At 43.2% G+C, this 13881-nt stretch overlaps 1 protein-coding gene across 1 annotated transcript in view; it reads left to right on the top strand.

The window, feature by feature from the left end:
* LOC143816355 (pinopsin-like) overlaps positions 1 to 13881 on the top strand; it is a 405676-nt gene that overhangs the window by 197288 nt on the left and 194507 nt on the right. The window lies entirely within an intron of this gene.

Below are 13881 nucleotides of genomic sequence, written 5' to 3'. Positions count from 1 at the left end.
CAGATGCCACACACAGCAATGGCACAGAGGCAGACTTGCCAATCTTTATCTCCCACTATTCATTTTTTTTTTTACAGGGAGAATTTACCCCCCCCCAAAAAAATGGCCCAGTATTACACAGTGGTTTTCGGTGGCACACAATGAGAGACAGATGCCACACACAGGACTGGCACAGAGGCAGACTTGCCAATCTTTATCTCCCACTAATTTTTTTTTTTTTTACAGGGAGAATTTAGAAAAAAAAAATGGCCCAGTATTACACACTGGTTTTCGGTGGCACACAATGAGACAGATGCCACACACAGCAATGGCACAGAGGCAGACTTGCCAATCTTTATCTCCCACTAATTATTTTTTTTTTACAGGGAGAATTTACCCCCCCCAAAAAAATGGCCCAGTATTACACAGTGGTTTTCGGTGGCACACAATGAGAGACAGATGCCACACACAGGACTGGCACAGAGGCAGACTTGCCAATCTTTATCTCCCACTAATTTTTTTTTTTTTTTACAGGGAGAATTTAGAAAAAAAAAATGGCCCAGTATTACACACTGGTTTTTGGTGGCACACAATGAGACAGATGCCACACACAGCAATGGCACAGAGGCAGACTTGCCAATCTTTAACTCCCACTAATTATTGTTTTTTTTACAAAGAGAATTTACCCCCCCCCAAAAAAAAATGGCCCAGTATTGCACAGTGGTTTTCGGTGGCACACAATGAGAGACAGATGCCACACACAGGACTGACACAGAGGCAGACTTGCCAATCTTTATCTCCCAGACTCCCACTATTAATTTTTTTTTTTACAGGGAGAATTTACCCCCCCAAAAAAGAATGGCCCAGTATTACACAGTGGTTTTTGGTGGCACACAATGAGAGACAGATGCCACACACAGGACTGGCACAGAGGCAGACTTGCCAATCTTTATCTCCCACTAATTATTTTTTTTGTTAACAGGGAGAATTTACCCCCCCCCAAAAAAAATGGCCCAGTATTACACACTGGTTTTCGGTGGCACACAATGAGAGACAGATGCCACACACAGCAATGGCACAGAGGCAGACTTGCCAATCTTTATCTCCCTGCAGTAATCTCAGAAAAGTATGGCAGGCAGCTATAAAAAGGACTGCTGCACACAAAAGTGTGGACAAACACACAAGATAGCTGTGCAGAAAGGAAGGAACAACAGGATTTGTGCTTTGAAAAAAGCAGTTGGTTTGCACAGCGGCGTACACACACAGCAACGCAGCTATCAGGGTCAGGGAGCCTTCTAGGGCAGCCCAATGAGCTACAGCGCTGAGGAAAAAAAAATGTAGCTTCCACTGTCCCTGCAAACAAAAGGTGGTGTTGGACAGTGGAAATCGCTACAGCACAAGCGGTTTGTGGCTTTATGTACCCAGCCTGACACTATCCCTGCTTCTGATGAAGCGGCACCTCTCCCTACGCTCAAATCAGCAGCAGTAAGATGGCGGTCGGCGGGAACGCCCCTTTATAGCCCCTGTGATGCGGCAGAAAGCAAGCCAATCACTGCAATGCCCTTCTCTAAGATGGTGGGGACTGAGATCTATGTCATCACGCTGCCCACACTCTGCGTCCACCTTCATTGGCTGAGAAATGGCGCTTTTAGCGTCATTGAAACGCGACTTTGGCGCGAAAGTCGCGTACCGCATGGCCGACCCCACACAGGGATCGGGTCGGGTTTCATGAGACGCCGACTTTGCCAAAAGTCGGCGACTTATGAAAATGAACGATCCGTTTCGCTCAACCCTACTGATGAGCAAAAGTGTAACAATGTTTTGAACTTTTGACTTTCAGGCTCACCATCCACTACTGCTTCAAACGTGAAACTACCATCACTTTGCAGACAATCAACTTGGCTATCTCATACATAACTTTGAATTGCAACTATTTTGCATATGATTATTTATGCTGATTGCATAACTCTTGTCATGTCTCTGCATTGTTACAGTTTTGCTCCATGTGGTGGAAAGATCCTTTTCTTCCTGTATACTTCAAATTAAAACCTGTGCTCATATGCTAGAGTGTGTTATTAAGTTGATTCCCAAGCAAAAGGCCATTGGTTTGAATTGAGGATCAGCCATGAAGAAGATTTCCCAAGGAAAGAGAAACAGCATCATCCAGCTCTTCAATAGCCATCTCTTGACCAAGAAAATTGCTAAACTGCATCATGTAAGTGACATGACAGATGGAACAATATGACATGAAGTCCATCCATTCATTTTAAAGTCAAAAGGTGAACGTCCAGGCAAAATATTTGGGTCAACAAGTCAGCTCATCACAAGGTCTATCAGTTCTGGCATGACAAACATGGCAGTGGAGGTGGCTTCAAAGCTTTGTATTAGTGAGATTACAGAGTCCATGCGAGCATTGTGCAATGCACGTTACACAAGTCTGGAATGGAGGCCCGAAAAAAGTGAAGAAGCCTCGAATTTAATATTGTTGTAAGAAGTGTTGGCTTCAGCGTTGTGACGAGCTGATGTCAGTAAGGTTACTGCAGTTTACAGCTAATGGACTGTGGTTACCTTACTGACGTCACCGACGGTCACAGCAGCCAGGTTCACACGCTACTCTCAGGGTGTATCGGCAGCTGTGGTTAATGGTAATATTACTGATGTCACCGCTCAACACAGCCTCCCTATGTAGCAGAGTCGAGGATCATCGTGTGACGTCCATGTCATGGATTTACGGTGGACCCCTGTGGATTATTTTATTTTGGCAACAAATGGGTAAAAGAGGGTAATTGTCAGGGAGTGAGTTTTACAATTAAAGGACTTTTCTGTGTGTATGTTTATTTCTTTTAACTATGGGGTTAGTAATAGAGGAGTCTGATAGACACCTCCATTACTAACTCCTGAACTTGATGTCAGCTAACGTCAACCTCAAAACTATTATCCTGATTGCCAAAGCACCAGGGCAATTGTGAACAGCCAAGGCTAAGTGCCAGAATTGGCTCATCTAATGGATGCCCATTTCTGGGGTGACTGTGGGTTGCTCCTATTAGGCTGGGAAGGGGCCAATATCCATGAACCTTCGCAGCCTATTATTATCAGCCCGCGGCTGTATGCTTAGCCTTTGCTGGTTATTAAAAATAGGGGTACACCATGCCATTTTTTTCATTTATTTTTGTATTTATTGGCTAAATACAGGTACAATAAAATACACAGGCAAAGCACTGATTATATATCTCACTCACATATTTATATCTGTCAATTCTATCTGTCAATTTACTGTACTGCTGAAATGTTGTTTTTCCTTTGAGATATGTGCATAAAAATCGGACGGCACACGCATGGACCATGTGGCATGCAATTTTTTTCTCACTACCACTAGCAGCATGCAGAGTCCAGATGAGAAAAAGATTGCAGATGAGCACTGAATCATTGAATAACATTAGTCAAAGTGCAATCTGATTTTTTATACGCAGATGAGAACGAGCCCTATATGTTAGAAAAACATGATTCTTACAGAACTCATGATGGAAGCATTCACTATAATAACTTTTGTGTGCCTTTAAAAAGATGAACATTTTACCAGTGAATTGAGAATAGGGAATTGTAGAGAAGGAGACAGGGCCGGACTGGGACTAAAATTCAGCCCTGGCATTTGAAGTCACACAGGCCCACTTGTCACATGGTGACTGTATAATATCTTTGTGCACCTGTAGGTTACAAGAAGTGAGGGGAGTGTAACACGACTATATAACATATAATTACAGCTGTATACAGCATTACAGCTCAGTCCCCATAGAATGTAATACAGCCAGCCCCCATAGACTATAATACAGCACAGCCCCATAGAATGTAATACAGCACAGCTCCCATAGAATGTAATACAACACAGCCCCCATAGAATGTAATGCAGCACAGCCCCCATAGAATGTAATACAGCACAGCCCCCATAGAATGTAATACAGCCAGCCCCCATAGAATGTAATACAGCACAGCCCCCATAGAATGTAATACAGCACAGCCCCATAGAATGTAATACAGCACAGCCCCCATAGAATGTAATACAGCCAGCCCCCATAGAATGTAATGCAGCCAGCCCCCATAGAATGAACTGCAGCTCAGCCCCATAGAATGTAATACAGCACAGCCCCCATAGAATGTAATACAGCCCTCCCACATAGAATGTAATACAGCCCAGTCCCCATAGAATGTAATGCAGCCAGTCCCCATAGAATGTAATGCAGCCAGCCCCCATAGAATGTAATGCAGCCAGCCCCCATATAATGTAATGCAGTGAGCCCCATAGAATGTAATGCAGCCAGCCCCCATAGAATGTAATGCAGTCAGTCCCCATAGAATGTAATGCAGCCAGCCCCCATAGAATGTAATGCAGCCAGCCCATAGAATGTAATGCAACCAGCCCATAGAATGTAATGCAGCCAGCCCCCATAGAATGTAATGCAGCCAGTCCCCATAGAATGTAATGCAGCCAGCCCCCATATAATGTAATGCAGCCAGCCCATAGAATGTAATGCAGCCATCCCATAGAATGTAATGCAGCCAGCCCCCATAGAATGTAATGCAGCCAGCCCCCATAGAATGTAATGCAGCCAGTCCCCATAGAATGTAATGCAGCCAGTCCCCATAGAATGTAATGCAGCACAGTCCCCATAGAATGTAATGCAGCACAGCCCCATAGACTATAATGCAGCCAGCCCCCATAAAATGTAATGCAGCCAGCCCATAGAATGTAATGCAGCCAGCCCCCATAGAATGTAATGCAGCCAGCCCCTATAGAATGTTATGCAGCCAGCCCCCATAGAATGTAATGCAGCCAGCCCATAGAATGTAATGCAGCCAGCCCCCATTGAATGTAGTGCAGCTAGTCCCCATAGAATGTAATGCAGCCAGCCCCATGGAATGTAATGCAGCCAGCCCCCATAGAATGTAATGCAGCCAGTCCCCATAGAATGTAATGCAGCCAGTCCCCATAGAATGTAATGCAGCCAGTCCCCATAGAATGTAATGCAGCCAGCCCCATGGAATGTAATGCAGCCAGCCCCCATAGAATGTAATGCAGCCAGTCCCCATAGAATGTAATGCAGCCAGTCCCCATAGAATGTAATGCAGCCAGTCCCCATAGAATGTAATGCAGCCAGTCCCTATAGAATGTAATGCAGCCAGTCCCCATAGAATGTAATGCAGCCACTCCCCATAGAATGTAATGCAGCACAGCCACCATACAATGTAATGCAGTACAGCCCCATAGAATGTAATGCAGCCCAGCCCCATAGAATGTAATGCAGCCAGCCCCCATAGAATGTAATGCAGCCCAGCCCCATAGAATATAATGCAGCCAGCCCCCATAGAATGTAATACAGCCCCTCCAATAGCCCCACAATCCAGTTATCACTCATTGATATATAATAATAATAAAAAAAACCACTCTACTCACCTTTCCTCTTGCCCCGCGCTGCTCCTGGCTCCGGTCTCAGCAGCTGCAGTCTGTCCGCCCGGTAGCACAGCAGGTGCGCGATGATATTACGTCATTGTGCACCCGCAGTGTCAGCGGCAGGCAGAGCGGGGAATGATGGGAGAGGGAGCATCAGCAGATGCTCTCTCCTCCATCATTGCATTCAACTGTACCGGCGTCTATGATGCCAGTATAGTTGAATGCGGGGACGGGAGTGTGCCGACAGCGGGGGGAGTGAGCCAACAGCGGCACACTCGAGCGGCCCACTACTGCCACCGGCCCTTCTGGCATTTGCCAGAACTGCCCGATGGCCAGTCCGGCCCTGGAAGGAGATATTTTATTTCTTTAAAATATAATACAAAGTTTCTTCTATTTGCTTGTTCTAATGATTTATGAAATCATGACTGAAATAATAAGTCATTTTATCACTCAAGGAAAGCAAAGGTAACTATATAGCCATCTAATGATTGAAATGGTACAGGTTTTGCATAATTTATAATTCAGCATCGAGAATCGTAAAAGCATTTTTAGTATTATATTTTTATCCTCTTTAAAAATGTTAATCTTCTCTAAAGAGAAATACTATATATAAGGCATAATCCGATTTAAAGGATGCAAAGCATCTCAGAAACAATTTCACTTGCTATAGGATTAGATGTACTAACTCAGGAATCTTCATGAATTTCATTTTCTTATGTTGAAATTTCTGCTGACAATTGTATTTCTCAATCATTGCATGTTAACATCTTAGATTATTTGTTGCATACCTTCTATAAAACTATTGTTATCTAGTCCTTCTCTCAGAATCGAGGATTTGTCAAAAAATTTTATTGTTAGTAGCTTTATTACAGACATTACAGAGGACTTTGCACAACATTTTTCATGTTGAACTGGACACAAAGTAATAGCAGATACAAAGCGGAATAAAATGTTTTGTTTTAATTTTTGCCTTTCAATTATAGAGATATTAACAATCAAAGCCTTTGGCAGCTAATTAGCTATCTTTTAAAAAGTTCACATGGGTGTTAGACAGGCAGCAACACAACAGAGAAAGAACACCCTCACTACAATAGCTTAGGCTTTTCAGTGTACAAGATTTAATGATACAGTCCTGAAATCCTGGTCTAAAGGTACCTGCACACTGAACGATATTGCTAGCGATCCGTGACGTTGCAGCGTCCTGGATAGCGATATCGTTGAGTTTGACAGGCAGCAGCGATCAGGATCCTGCTGTGCCATCGTTGGTCGGAGCAGAAAGGCCAGAACGTTATTTCATCGCTGGATCTCCCGTAGACATCGCTGAATCGGCGTGTGTGACGCCGATTCAGCGATGTCTTCACTAGTAACCAGGGTAAATATCGGGTTACTAAGCGCAGGGCCGCGCTTAGTAACCCGATGTTTACCCTGGTTACCAGTGTAAACGTAAAAAAAACCAAACACTACATACTTACATTCCGGTGTCTGTCCCCCGGCGTCCGCTTCTCTGCACTATGTAAGCGCCGGCCGGCCGGAAAGCAGAGCACAGCGGTGACGTCACCGCTGTGCTTTCCGGCTGGCGCTTACACAGTGCAGAGAAGCACAGCGCCGGGGGACAGACATCGGAATGTAAGTATGTAGTGTTTGTTTTTTTTTACGTTTAAGCTGGTTACCAGGGTAAACATCGTGTTACTAAGAGCGGCCCTGCGCTTAGTAACCCGATGTTTACCCTGGTTACCAGGGGACTTCGCATAGTTGATCACTGGAGAGCTGTCTGTGTGACAGCTCTCCAGCGACCACACAGCGACGCTGCAGCGATCGGGATCGTTGTCTAGATCGCTGCAGCGTCGCTAAATGTGACGGTACCTTAAGTTCCTGTATAACCAGAAAGCACAGAAGACTAACACTTGTTAGATAAGGCCTCTGTGGGGAAAGTGGCAGCACAGCTGAGTTTAGCTGTGTCAGATTACAAACTTTTCTATCAGGTCTCGTCCTCTCATAGCACTGTCAGCTCTGCTGTACTGCTCCTCCCCAACACTGCCTGTCTGGAGATGAGTCACACATATGTCTGTTCTGCGAAGAGCAATTTATAATTTGTCTGCAGTGATAGTTCAGAGGGGTGTCATTACATTGCACACAGGAGTAGCTTGTTTTGCTCTCATGGTAGAGTGACTACAAGTTTTGAATAGCACAACAGACGTAAGTGTAATACATTTTGAGCTCTATGCTCATCTATCTACAGTGGCTTGCAAAAATGTTCACCCCTTTGGCATTTTACTTATGTTATTACATTGCAACCTGTGTTTAAATATTTTGTAATCCTATTTGTGTGTGATGCATCAGCACTAAATAGCCTAAGTTGGTAAAATGAAGGCACAAATTACATTTATGGGATGAAAAATTGGCATGTGCATGTGTATTTACCCCTTTTGCTATGAAGCCCCTAAAAATTTCTGGTGCAAGCAATTATCTTCACAAGTCACATGCTTAGTGAAAGGATGTCCATCTGTGTGTGTCACATTGTCTGTCAGTATATAGACACCTTTACTGAAAGGCCACAGAGTCTGCAATACCATTTAGCAAGAAGCACCACTAACCAAACAACACCATGATGAAGACAGATTTGGAGATCTCCAAATATGTCAGGGACAAAATTATTGAGAAGTACAAGATAGGGTTGGGTTATAATAAAATATCCCAATCTCTTATTATCCCCTGGAGCACCATCAAAACCATTATCATCTAATGGACAGAACAGAATGCCACAACAAACCTGCCAAGAGAGGGCTGCCCACCAAAACTCTCATCTTTGGCAAAAAGGGCAATAATCAGAGAGGCAGCAAGGAGACCAAATTGTTAGAAGTGTTAGAACAGCATCAGCATCCCTGCATGTGCCCCCTTCCCCCTCTCACCAGGGATGCTGGTGTGCTCACTTACCTTGCTATGATGCTTTGGTTTCTGTCTGCTCCCTGCATGCTTCTGAAAATGTCCTCAGCCAATGGTTGGGAGACATTAGATATTTAAGGCACCTTCCCAAAATGGGAGGTGCCTTAACAACGTTTGTATCAGTGAGTTTCCTGTTACCCAGTTGTAAGGTCCATGTACCTGTTCTCTCTGTATCTGATCCTGTCCATCCCATTTGCCTATACCCGAACCTATCGTGCCTGTGCCTAATCCTGTTCCTGATCCGTCTCACCCTGTACCTGTGAACCTTCACCTGTGATCTCGTATCTGTAGTCGCCCCGTGTTCCTGTACCTGTCCTGTCTGTGTTTAATTCCACATCTATCTAACAACCATATCCCTTTTGCTAGCTCATGGCTGTTTCTTTTTCCCTGCTCCATTGGGGGTTAATTGCTATGGCTCTGGAGTCTGTCCTGGAGTAGTACCTCTCATCCACCTGGGTTTAAGTCTAACCACACCATCAATGGCTCCCCTGCAGAACCAGGTCTTCTCTTAGTTATGCCCCTCCAGGCTCTCCCTGGATCATGGCACAGTGGTCCTACGACCATGTGCATAACACAAAGTTAACCTTGAAGGAGGTGTAGAATTTCCAAGCAGAGACTGGAGTATCTGTCAATACAACCACAATAAGCCGTACACTACATAGAGGTGGCCTTTATGGAAGAACAGCCAGAAAACAGCCTTCACTTACACACAAAAATTATAAGGCTCATTATGAGGTTGCCAAATGACTTATGGGAGACTCCCCAAATGTATAGAGGAAGGTGTTGTGGTCAGATGAGACAAAAATTAAACTTTTGTCCACCAAGGTAAACGCTATATCTAGTGCCAAACCAACACAGCTCATCACCCCAAGGGAAAAATGGTGGTGGCAGCATCATGCTTTGGGGATGTCCGAGTCGAGAGGATGATGGATAGTGCAAAATACAGGGATATTCTTCAGCAAAACCTGTTTCTGTCTGTCAGTGATTTGAGACTGGGACAGAGATTCATTTTCCAACAAGACAATGACCCAAAGCATACTACTAAAGCAACAGTTGAGTGGTTTAAAGGGAAACATGTAAATGTTTTGGAGTGGCCTAGTCAAAGCCCAGACCATAATCCAACTGAGAATCTGTGGTCAGACATGAAGATAGTTGGTTTCCTCTGGTGAACAGCAAACTTGAAGGAGCTAAAACAGTTCTGCCTTGAGGAAAGGGCAAAAATCCCAATGGCAAGATGTGTACAGCTCATAGAGACTAATCCAAAGTGACTTGCAGCTGTAATTGTTGCAAAGGAGGCTCTACAAAGTACTGACTTTAGGGGTGGTTAATAGTTATGCACACTGAAATTTTCAGTTATTTTGTCTTATTTGTTGTTTGCTTCAGAATAAAAAGAAACCAATTGTTCACAGTTGTAGGCATTTTGTTTACATTAACTGATGCAAACTCTTTACTTAAACAGTAAAATTCCAGGTTGTGAGGTAACAAAACATGAACAATGCCAAGAGGGTGGTAAATACTTTCACGTGCCACTGTATCATCTATCTATCTATCTATCTATCTATCTATCTATCTATCTATCTATCTATCTATCTATCTATCTATCTTCAATCAGTAGATCATCTATCAGTTCTCAAAGGTTCTCAAAACAGAAGTACTATTGAAGTAAATATGTAATATTAGTGAGCTATACATTTTACAAAAAAATCTGTTGAGAAAAAAACATTTGGGCTGGTGTGACCTAATTAGTCATTTAATGTGACCACATGGCACGAACATAAACTGTGAATACTAAAGGAATTAGATTTCTTGATACATTTAGTGATGAAAGCTAATAACAGTATACAAATTGTAAAAAAGCAACAACAACAAAAAATACTTAAAACTCTGGATGTCTATGCTTTGGCATCAGTATTTAATGTGGAAATATAGGGAATATAGAAATACGCAAAGAATCTCCCAGACCATCTGCCTGAGGGTTGTATGGCACAGATGCCACATTACTCAAAGGCACATACAAATACAGAAATTGTCATTTATTTTCAGTATAGATTTGACATATGGTAATTGAAACTTTTCTAATTTATATTCTTTGAGCTTTATAATATCCTATTTAGACATAAAAATGCAATATAAAAAATAAAACTACTGAAAAGAGTCATATTATGGCTTTTTTACTATTTAGATATATTACCAGTATACCAGTCTAGTAAACTAATTAATTCATCCTAGTAATTAAAACTCCAGCATTTCCATACAGTGTAGTAAACAGCTAAATGTGTAGGCTGAAAGAAAATTACTATAATTTGTGAATTTGTTTTCCAAAAGGAGTGTTGTCATCTTTTTAAAAATGTTGTCTAGTCTTCCTGGTTAAAATTGGAAACTTCTCATGAAGAAAAGAAACGTTGTAATTTGCTTTTTATTAAAAATCCTCTTAATTCTCATAATCCAATCTTGACACAATGTTCTTCAAATGTATCCACCGCCATTCTTGGAACTTGAAAGACAAAAAGAAACACACAAACATGAAACAAGAAAACTAAAAATAGTTGGTAGTCCACAACAATAGAAAAAGTCCAAGTTCCACTTGGAAACCCAACTTTGGATTTGGAAAGCTGCAACGTGCAAACACATCCACCAATCCAATGATTCAATGGAGAATGTTCTAAATTCTAACATGACTGATGGTATGTGGAGGTATGCTCACCACTGTAAGCTGTGTCCAGAAGTAGTGTCCTTTATGTAATGTCTTCTCCCATGAAACAGCAAGCAATGTAAGTCATATGAGAACCAGCCTGCATGACGGATGACTACCTTTAAAAGCGCCCAGAGTGACAAGATCTCAGCCGCAACTCCGGCACCACAGATGTGCAGCGTGTAGAGGATTTTGGTCTGATTTATTTGTCAAGGTACTGTTCCACCAGCTCATATATATTGTCCTTAAAAAGGGATACTCATACAGGAACCATGGTGGTGACAGCCAGATGATGTCGCTAATTTTAGATTCAGCTGTGAGTCCTGTTCCTCTATCAGCTGGGTTTAGGTCAATGGAGAGGCAGAGTTAGCAAAAATAAACACAGCCTTTCTGGCCTAAGGAAAAACAAAACATAGCAAAACAGAGCAGTCTGTGTTGTTGCAGGGATCCGTCCACTCAGGAGAACAACCTGGTTCAGCTTTTCCTTATCAGGACACAAAGCACTGGAGTTCCTCTCTCCAGTCCTACTGAACAATGAATGGCTCTGGAGGTCAACTATGTGGAGATAAGGTGGACAACCTCCCACCCACTCTATTGTTGTGCACAAAAAACAGCCCTTAAAATAGCCAATTAACCAATCTCAACACATAGCGTGCTCTAGGAAACTTCTGAGTTTCAAATCAATGAAGCTAATAGCTTCAAAGAAATGTATCTCCCCCTCCAGCACTTTGCCAGTGACTTTGTCACATCACCTTGTCATTGGCATCTGAGGTTTTCAGATAGGCTCCTGCAACTATGTCCTCTAAAAATGCATCGGAGAAAATCTGGACTTCTCTTCTGACAGCTTCTGAAAGATACTTTAAGACATAACTATATGGATCTTGGAGTTGTTCTACATCCTTCAGAGACTTCTCCCATGTCTCCCAATATTTGTTTTCAGAAATAAACTGTCTCAGCAGTATCTTGCCTTGAATGATGATGGGTGTTATAAACCCAAGAGCTTCATATGTTTTTCATGACAGATAATATGTAAAGTGCCATGGAGTAAATGGCGCCATAATAATAAATAATAATAATAATAGTGAGACTCCTTGTTTATTGAAGGTCTGTTGCGAAACATATAGGTGCTGCAGGTGACCACCTTTGGTGACCATGATTTTCTTTTTTTTGGTGAAAAAATTGATTGTTTTGTCATCCATACAGTTTATCCTGCTTTGTGTGAATTTACGATGGTTTGACATTTTTTAAAGCCATTTTGCCTGCTACAGATGACCATATTTTTTGTTCCAAAAATTGATTATTGTCATCCATACAGTTTAAACTGCTTTGTGTTAAATTAAGATGGTTTAAAAAATTTAAAAGACGCTTTGCCTGCTACAGGTGACGACAATTTTTTGTTCCAAAAATTGACTATTGTCATTTATACAGTTTAACTTTCTTTGGGTGAAATTATGTAGTTTAAAATGTAAAAGAAAACGCTTGGCCTGCTACTGGGGTCAAATACTTTTGTTCCAAAAATTGACTATTGGCATCCATGTAATGAGGTTGCTTTCCCTGCTCCTTACTTGGAACCACTTAGTCAGACAGCTGGGTTGTCGGGGGGAAGACTTTCTGCCCTGGACAGAAGGGACCATGTGACGGCTGGAGGAAGAGAGGGGGGTGTGGTCAGAAAAGAGGGTGAGAGCAGAGCGCGCCAGACAGAGGGGACAGCGTGCCAGAGAGAAAGCAGGCTGCAGCGCCGCGCTCCCCATGACAGAGTGCTCCCTGTGAGGGCACTAAGGCTGGAGTGAGAGTGGGGACTTGGAAGCCTCCATAATCAGAGACGACGTATCCCCTTACAGTGACCTGAGCGCGCAGCCCCGGTGACCGCACTGACAAGCCAGGACCCCTGAGTGTGACTAAGGAAACTGCTCAGTGTGTGTGTATTCTTGCTGCAGAGAGAGAAACTGTCAGCCTTATATCCAGAGACTCGCAGCAGAGTGGCTGTGTGACTTTCTGCTTCCAGCTGCACAGGGAGAAAAGGCTGCAGAGGCTTAACCCCGGAGTTTCCAGGGGACAGAGAAGAGACTTCAGGATCTCAAGCCCTGCTGGTGACTGTACCCACGTTGGAATACTCAACCCTGCCCTCTATTACATCCATACAGTTTAAATTGCTTTGTGTGAAATTACAGTGGCTTGAAATTTAACCCCTTCCCGACCTGTGACGCCATGTAGGCGTCATGAAAGTTGGTGCCAATCCGACCTGTGACGCCTATGTGGCGTCATGGCAGGATCCCGCTACTGCAGTTCGGGTGAACGGGTTAACTCAAATGTCACCCGACCTGCAGGTACAGAGGGACTTGTACTTTGGCTCAGGGGGGGTGGCTTTGCCCCCCCGTGGCTACGATCGCTCTGATTGGCTGTTGAAAGTAAAATAGTCAATCAGAGCAATCGTAATATTTCACCAATGAAACTTAGTGAAATATTACAATCCACCTGTCAGGACTCTGAACATTTTTTACCTTTTGTGCATTACTGCCCTTTTCCAAGATGGCGTCTTTTGTTGTGAATTTGGATTCTGGGCTCCCCCGGTGGCTACTGGTGGAATTGAACTGGTGTCTTCATCTTCTCTGTTCACCTGTTCCCATCAAGATGTGGGAGTCGCTATATAACCTTGCTGCTCTGTTAGTTGCTTGCCGGTCAACAATGTTATCAGAAGCCTCTCTGTGCTTGTTCCTGCTCCTAGACAACTACTAGATAAGTTGGACTCTTGTCCATGTTTGTTTTTGCATTTTGGTTCCAGTTCACAGCTGTAGTTTCGTTACTGTGTCTGGAAAGCTCT

Source organism: Ranitomeya variabilis, chromosome 3, assembly GCF_051348905.1.
Source record: "Ranitomeya variabilis isolate aRanVar5 chromosome 3, aRanVar5.hap1, whole genome shotgun sequence".
Taxonomy (NCBI): domain Eukaryota; kingdom Metazoa; phylum Chordata; class Amphibia; order Anura; family Dendrobatidae; genus Ranitomeya; species Ranitomeya variabilis.
The sequence above is the reverse complement of the archived record's forward strand: the minus strand, read 5'-3'. Positions and strand labels throughout refer to the sequence as shown.